This window comes from Odontesthes bonariensis, chromosome 15 (genome assembly GCF_027942865.1).
Source record: "Odontesthes bonariensis isolate fOdoBon6 chromosome 15, fOdoBon6.hap1, whole genome shotgun sequence".
In the NCBI taxonomy this organism is placed as follows: domain Eukaryota; kingdom Metazoa; phylum Chordata; class Actinopteri; order Atheriniformes; family Atherinopsidae; genus Odontesthes; species Odontesthes bonariensis.
Genome location: NC_134520.1, coordinates 35,967,866 through 35,976,182, shown reverse-complemented (window position 1 = coordinate 35,976,182; position 8,317 = coordinate 35,967,866). Strand labels below are relative to the sequence as shown.

Here is an 8,317-nt window from a genome sequence, read left to right as displayed (position 1 = left end):
TTCACTTCCTGTTTTCAAAACAAAAGCACCAATTGTATGGTAATGGCTTTCCCTATGATAAAAGGCAACGGGTATTTTATTTTGGGAAAATAACAGGAAGTGCGTTAGCTCACTGCGGCTAGCTTTAGTAGCGCCAAATTCGTGGGAACAAAATTGTAAATAGCTGGTATTTTGTCATGTTTTCAACACGTTGGGGATCTAAACGACTACTTTCTCGCCTGAAAATGTTTCAAATGTTGCTAAAGTTTACAGAGTTTATAGCTTAAAGGGACCATCCGGGATTTTGGACACAGGACCTCATTTCCAAGTCAGCCGGGGTGTAAGAAATGTGTCCAGGTGTTTTTTTTGCATTCCATGCAGTCCTTGTGAAATCCCATATCCCTATTTCTAAGCTAGCGCAAGTGAACGGCTATGCTTTAGCCTGCCCCGAAAACACTCTATAACCTATTTATTTCACACTGAAAGAAACTCAATTATCATGGCACCGCAGACACTTTTAGAGTTATGTTTGCGAACTTCGAGAAGGACTTTGTGAAGTCGTCAGGACTGAAATGATCACTGCAGATCCTGCAGCCAACAGAGTTTGGTTCTTTCCACATCTTTTACCGGAAAATAGTGAAAACTTGCCGGTACCCATCTGTGGGCTTTATTGTTGCAGTTTATATATGCACATTGATGTACCATGTTGCTATGTCGCTGTTTTTTAATATACTATTCGATCCGAAAGCGAGTTGTACAACTAGCCTTGCTAAGCGACGTCTCTTGCGCCTCACCTGTTGTTGACAGTGTGGTTACATCACAACTGAAGACAGCGAGGTAAAATTCCGCTCACCCCGAGAAAATAGTCCCTCAACATTCTAAAATCCAGGCAGTGCTAGGTCGGTTTTATTTCAAACCTCATTATATGAAGACAAACATTTACATTCGGAGCCTGGCATAATTACGGTTTTGTTTTGAATGTTGTTTAAACTGGATAAGACTGTTTTTGGGACAGGCTAGAGCATAGCCGTTCACTTGCGCTAGCTTAGCAACAGGGATATGGGATTTCACAAGGACTGCATGGAATGCAAAAAAAACACCTGGACACATTTCTTACACCCCGGCTGACTTGGAAATGAGGTCCTGTGTCCAAAATCCCGGATGGTCACTTTAAGAGATATCAGCTTCAGGCCGGCTGATTTCGGCTCGGGCAGGAGCAAAATGCATTGTGTGTAAAGACTGCATACTGTCTGATCGATGAGTATGTAGTATGTAGTAGGCGGTTTCGAACACAGCCGTAGTCTGACCGCTCTCCTTACCAGGGGCTCATACCCCCAATGACACAGCCCTCTGGATCATGGAGGTAGTTAAACCCCTCCCCCACCTTTAGGTGGCGATTAGAGATGGAGATCGGGTGAGGAGTTCGACCATCCAGAGAGAGCTCAGGGGAGAGCCAATGCTCTGGTTCAGGTATCTGGTTAGGATGGTTAGGAGGCCCAAGGGCAGAACCAGAACTCTTTGGAGGGATTTTATATCCCATCTGGCCTGGGAACGCCTCAGGACCCCCCAGGAGGAGCTGGAGAGGGGGGCTGGGGAATGCAGGGGGGCTGCAGATATTCACTTTAAAGCTGCTCAGAACTGAACTAACTCTGGTTCTGCCTCAGATTCTGGGTTTATGTTCATGTTGGAACATGTTTCAGTGCATCTCTGCAGCTGTTACCATGGAAACATCTGCAGATATTCACTTTAAACTTTAAAGACCCTCCGCCTGCCTGCCCTCCTCCGCCGGGCCGTCAGAAAGTTCGAGTCATCGTTTAAAAGTCGGAGTCAGAGATTAAATCCAGCAGATCGGCTCATCTATTATCAAACCAAAAAAAAATCTAAATTCAACCTCTCATATAAAATTTAACTTATAAACATCAAACCATCTTTAACCTTTAAATCATCCCCACAACAAAGACATTTATTTCATGTGTAAACAACACAGAATGCAGCATCTCTGAACTTATTGTTCACATGTAAATTAAATAGTTTTGTCCCAGTTTGGAGCTAAATGAAACAACAGCCAAACAATACTAAACAATCTGATGCACGACCAGCAAATTGGACATATCCAGAACTACTTCTCACACAATATATGAAATTAAATGAGATGGTTTGAAGTTGAACTAATGCGTTTTCTTTAAAATCATCATAGGCTCTGTGAGGAAAGGCCCCCGGGGGCCCAGCCGGGGCCGGATGAGGTTCACTCAGAATTCAATTCAATTAATTTTTATTTATATAGCGCCAAATAAAACAAATGTCATCTCAAGGCACTTAGATAATAAAGTCCAATTCAAGCCAATTGGAATTGAATTAATTGTAATCATAATTATTCATAAAATAATCCAATTCATTCATATAGAGCCAATTCAAAAACAATTTCCTAGCTAAGGAAACCAACAGAGTTGGTTCCTCGATGTTGTTGAGCTGTCCATCTGCCTCCCTGTCATGTGTTCGTGGACTTTCAACCAACCGTCAGTACAACCAGAATGAGTTTGTTTATTACTGCCAGCTTTAAGCTGCTCAGGGATGATGTCACTGATTTATGGTTCATAAAATTATGTTTAACACCAGATTTTAATCGTGGCTGAATCATTAATCTCAAATAACTCAAAAAATTCTTACAAAGGAAACAATACCAAACGTCTTCCATTGTGTTGGGATCAGGTTTTTTTTGCAGTTTTTTTTTTTTAATAACTTAATTTTTATTCATTTTTTAAATAACTGAACATGATTTAGAAAAAAAAAAATAATGATAATTTTAATTGTAGTGATAATTTGAAAGGGAAAAAAATAAATAATATAAGTAGAAAAAATAAATGATTTTTTTAAAAGAAGGAGAGAAAGAAGAAGGGAGGAAAGAGAGGAAAAAAAAGAAAAGAAAAGTAAAGATCCACTCTGGGTATCAAATGACTGGTGGTGTGAATGTATTTAGTACCTAACCAGAAGTCTTATGATATGCTTGTGACCGTTTTAAAGGAGAATTCAACACGTGTTAACTTCTCTTGGACTTTAATCTTTTGAGCAAATATGGCTCAATAATCGCCCAACCCCAAGATAAAAAAGTGTGCAGCCAACTCTGATTTCTCTGACAGCGCTCTGACCCGGGTCTAACTAACCCATCTGTGTTTCTGTTTCATGGGTAAAGGAAACTCACAGAGTCCTGAGATAACATCATTTACAAGATCACAAAGGTTAAACATTAGTTATTTTACGGCACTGCACTAAAAAGCCCAGCGCAGATAAAAGGCAGAACACGGATGCATCTTTGTTCTTCTGAGTCGACCGAACGATGAGGTGAGTGGCTGCCTTTAATGATATCTGCTGCTGTTTTCTTTTCCTCACTGACTGTAACTGAATTCTCGTTAATATCCCAGTTTATCCAGGTTGTGATGACAGCGTACTTAGGCCTTCAAACCAGAATGAGAGCTTCTGAAAGCAGAATCATATTTTTACTTGGTATGAAGTAAGATTGGGAAGTAAAGTTCAATTCAATTCAAAGTTTTATTTGTCACATGCACAGTTATACACGGTACAACATGCAGTGAAATGACCTTTGACCGCCGTCCACAAAATACAAACTATAAACTATAAAATATAAACTAGGTAGCAAAGTAACATTAATAGAAAGTTAAAGTAAAATTAAATATTCCTAAATTAGAATAGTAGAATGTCAAATAAAATATATAAAATATATAAGCAAGATTAAAATACAAAATAAGATTAAAAATATATACATTTAGAATAAAATAGAGTACAAAATAAAGTAAATATATGTATGTGCACAAGTTAAAGTCCGAGATATGTACACCGTGTGTGCAAAACCGCAGATTTGTGCATGTTTTTTTAATTTCCCCCATTGGGGGATAAATAATAAATAAATAGCATTTTTCTGTTCTATTCTATTCTATTCTATTCTATGTGCGGGAGTGAGGTGTGAGCGAGAGAATGTGCAAAAAAATGCAGTTCGTTAAAGAGAATGCACAAAATAAAACAGGAACTGAAAGTTCACCAATTCCTTAAAAAAATAAGGTCAAATAACAACACTAAACAAAAAGAACCGTGAGATTTCCTCTCTTTTTTATGCCATTTTACTTTCTTTTTACTTTCTCTGCATTCACTTGTACCTCAGGAGTGGGAAAAGAGAGCTACGAGTCATCTCATTTTCAGTACAGAAAAATAATAAGTAGCAGTTATATGTTTACACACGGGTTAATGGAAGTGATAACTTGAACATTTCTGAAGAAATTTTGATGGGTGTCAATGGAGCTACTGCCCGCTGAAAGACAGAGGCTGTCGTGTTATATTGTTTTGGGAGCAGACATATCACAGTGGCTTCCGTAAACACAGATATGTTTAGAATGGCTAGATGTGTTACGTCTGAGTTTAGAACGTCCGCACAAGTCGGCCATCTTACCACAGGGTGAGATGTCCGGGAGACAGTCAAACCTGAGGTAACCATAGTTACGGTAAGTGATCTGCTCTGACGCTATTACTCTCATCTCACAGAAATCTCCACCATTTTACACTATTTTACATACTAAAAGACCCTGTGCGATATTTTATTTATTCGGTCATCTGTGCAATAATTCACGTCACTACTGTGCAATATCTTTTCTATTTATGGTCAGACTATGTGCATACAATGTGTGATTAACACAAGTGTAGTGCAATATGGGCAATAACTCAACCATAGTGCTATAAGTTATTTTATTTAACTCTCTTTACTTTGTATATCTTGTATAGCCTATATTCTTTTTTACACTTTGTTTTAGACTATTCTATATTAATTATATTATAATTATATATTATATTAAGTATTCTATATTATACTGTATTTTAGATTTATAGAGATCCTATGTGTGTGTTTGGAGCTACTGGGGACTTGAATTTCCCTGAGGGAGTCATCCCAAGGGGTAAATAAAGTTGAGTCATGGGGCAAATAAACGTTAAATATTTACGTTTTTATTTAAAAAAAATAAATATGGACTTCGTCTGTAGTGTGATAATTAGCTTACTACTTTGATGTTTATAATAACCTAAACGTTTGAGAATTAAGCAAGTTATGTCTTGAATGTTTGAATGTTTCACCATCAACACAATGAGAGAGCTGCCTGTGGTAAGATGGCCGCCATCTGCGGACGTTCCTCTCCGTTGCCCAGCAACGCGGACGAGACATCTAGCCATTCTATACATATCTGTGTCCGTAAACCTGTTATAACAGGGCAGCCATCTTGGCTGTGGCTCACAAGGAGTAGCAGAGGTGTGGCTGGTTGCCATGGAGACAGCTGTGTGTAACAGACAGGAGCGCCCTCACTATGACCAACTGACAGTTTACCTTGGTGTTCAGTACTGATTCGTATGCCTCGAACAAATAGTCGCTGTTCGAACACTATGAGTCATATCTGACAAATTCTTGAATCGTGAGCGCCAGAAGGGACGGGGGAAGCCACTGGTGTAATTTTTATTCTGCTCCTATGTACGGTATTTTTTTTATGGCAGTTTTAATTACAGCCTTCATATCGATTTGATAAGGAGATGAGGCCTGGTTGTAATGGCCGGGCATGGGAGCCCGAGTGGTCGCTCTCTGAGCTCAGAGGTGATTTGAGAGAAAACCGTGAGGCCGAGCACAATGACGACGACTTTGGGTGAAAGAGGACAAAAGTACCTACGTTTTACAGTAAAATTTGTCTAGGTGCAACAAACATTTTGGACGTGAAAGGCGTTTGTTTGAGTGATTTTGGTATTAATTTCAAACTGGTTAAAATAGAGTGCGAGACCCCAGGACAGCAGAGTGAGAGGAGTTCTGATTTTTCCTAAAACGTAAACTGCCGTTGTGTCAAAGCTATAAAATAGATCAACAAACCTTTTCGTTCAGTTAAAGATGAGTCTTTCCTGCTTTGTTTAAACTTCGAATGATGTATATGTGATGCCGTATGGCTGAGTTATGAGGCCTCCAAATAGGGCTGTTTTTGTCCCATTACTTATGAATTTTTATGGCAAGGCAAGGCAATTTTATTTATAGAGCACAATTCGTACACAAGGCAATTCAAAGTGCTTCACAGCTACATAAAATCACAAGAAGGCAATAAAATCATTAAAAAAAAAAAAAAAAAAATAATAATAAAATTTAAAAAAATAATAATTTAAAAACCCATTAAAAATAATCATTAATTAATTAATTTAAAAGTGAAGAGTGCAGATAAAATACTTTCAGGTGTCATATGCACAGCTAAATAGAACTGTTTTCAGCCTGGATTTAAACATTGTCAGTAGTGCATTTACATTGGGCAAAAATTCCCAGTTTTTCCCAATTTTCCTGGCATTCCGTTTGAGTAATGAGAGAGTAAAATACAAGCACACTATTCCAAATCCCTGGACACCCGGGAATAAGCTTTTTATCCAGGTCGGACCAACCCTGTGGGACCAGCAGCGCACCAAAATTTGTGACGGAAACGGGAAAATAATAAGTATGCACAATAGTAATGTGTGCCATGATGCCTTTGGCATTGGCACCCAAAATAATGTTTAAAAAGTTTATCCTCTCTCTGGAGATGTAATGTCGCCTCTACCAGCGCCCCATAGTGACGCAGTACTATATAATATACTGTCTGCTTCTTTGTTCCTCCTTATTTGTTCTTCACAAGTAATTATCCAGAACACGTTATTCTGTTGATGTGCTTTAAGATTTGTCATTATTTATGTCCCCAGTGCTGCTAACAGTCAGTCCACACTGGAGTCCAAACTGGAGGCTCTTGAGTGCCACTTCACCTGGGACCTGAATCCCAGCAGGTCCAGACTTTTCTTTATACGGGACCAGCTGGAGGACATCAGCCCAGAGGAAGGGTTCAGCTGGCTGGGTCACATTAACAACCTGCAGGGGTTTGTTCATTCCCTGCTGGGCTTTGATGAAGAAGCCCGTCGATTCCTCTACAAGGCCACAGAGGCTTTCCGCCAGATGAGAAACTCGGTCTCGGACGAGGGCCCCTGGTTGGTGGTGAACTATGGGAATCTGGCTTGGCTGCATCATCATCTGGGAGAACAAGCACAGAGTCAAGATTACCTGTTAAAGGTCCAGGACCTGATGGGTAAATACCCGTCTCCGTCCCAGGACGAGCTCCACCCGGAGATCTGCGCTGAGAAGGCCTGGACCCTGATGAAGTTTGACAAAGACAAGAAGCTGCAGGCTGCAGATTACTTCCAGAGAGCCGTCAGGATGAATCCGGACATGGTGGAATGGCAGACCAGCCGAGCCTTGGCATTATCACACGGCTTTAAAGCCAACGACAAAAACCTGAGTGCTGACGTCCTGGAGATAATGAAAATCGCCAAAGAACACGATCCAGACAACTTGTACCTGGCTGCTTTCTACCTGGAAATACGTGCTGCAAAAGGAGAAGAAGTTGACGATGATGCACGTGAGCTGGCGAGAAAGGTTTTACGGAAGCCAATCGGCACCTACAGTGGCCTCACCGCATTATTAAGGCTGTACAGAAAGCATATATCCATGGATGAAGCCATTCATTTGGCAGATGAGGCCCTGACGAGGTATCCAGATTCCCATTATGTAAAGAGGTGCGCCGCCATATGCTACAAAAGGAGGATCTTTCATGAGACAGGCAACTATGACAGGCAACGGATGGACAGAGCGATCAGCCTCTGCAAGGAGGTGATCGCTCTTTATCCCGATTCTTCATTTGAAATAAAATTAAATCTTGCAGAAATATACGCAAAGTGTGACATAGCGGAAGCCGAGAAGATATTCGACGAGTGTCTTTCTGCTGCTTCAGATCTAGACCCTGAAGATCAACAGATGCTTTACAACTGCTACGCAAAACATCTATATTACATTCGAAAGGAGAGCCAGAAATCAATAGAATACCACAGGAAGGTAGTAGCGATACCACAACCATCCCGCTACCGCCAGCACAGCATCACGCAACTGGAGAAGATTGAACACGGAAACAGAAGAAATTGGAGAAATTAAAGAGTTTCTGGCAAAGCTGAGCTGTCTGGAACAATACTGCATCAAATCCAGAATGATGTTGGTGTTTATCGCATGAAAAAGGTCTCCATCAAACCTCACACTGACTATCAACACTTTAAGATTCATTTCAAGATGGAATTCTGTAATTATTAAGTAGCTTCTAAAGGCTTTAAAAGAATGAAAAACTATATCCAATATGAGCTTTAAATATAAATGTTTCCCTTCCTGTCATCATATCTTATAATGCAATATTATGCTTCATCTTTGTTTTATGTGTAAAAAAAAGTAAATTAAAGATTAATTTTAAAA

The 8,317-nt window shown here is 39.8% G+C and overlaps 1 pseudogene; it reads left to right on the top strand.

Moving 5' to 3' along the window:
• Window positions 1-1,435: 1,435 nt before the first annotated feature.
• LOC142400004 (interferon-induced protein with tetratricopeptide repeats 2-like) lies at window positions 1,436-8,084 on the top strand (annotated as a pseudogene).
• Window positions 8,085-8,317: the final 233 nt, after the last annotated feature.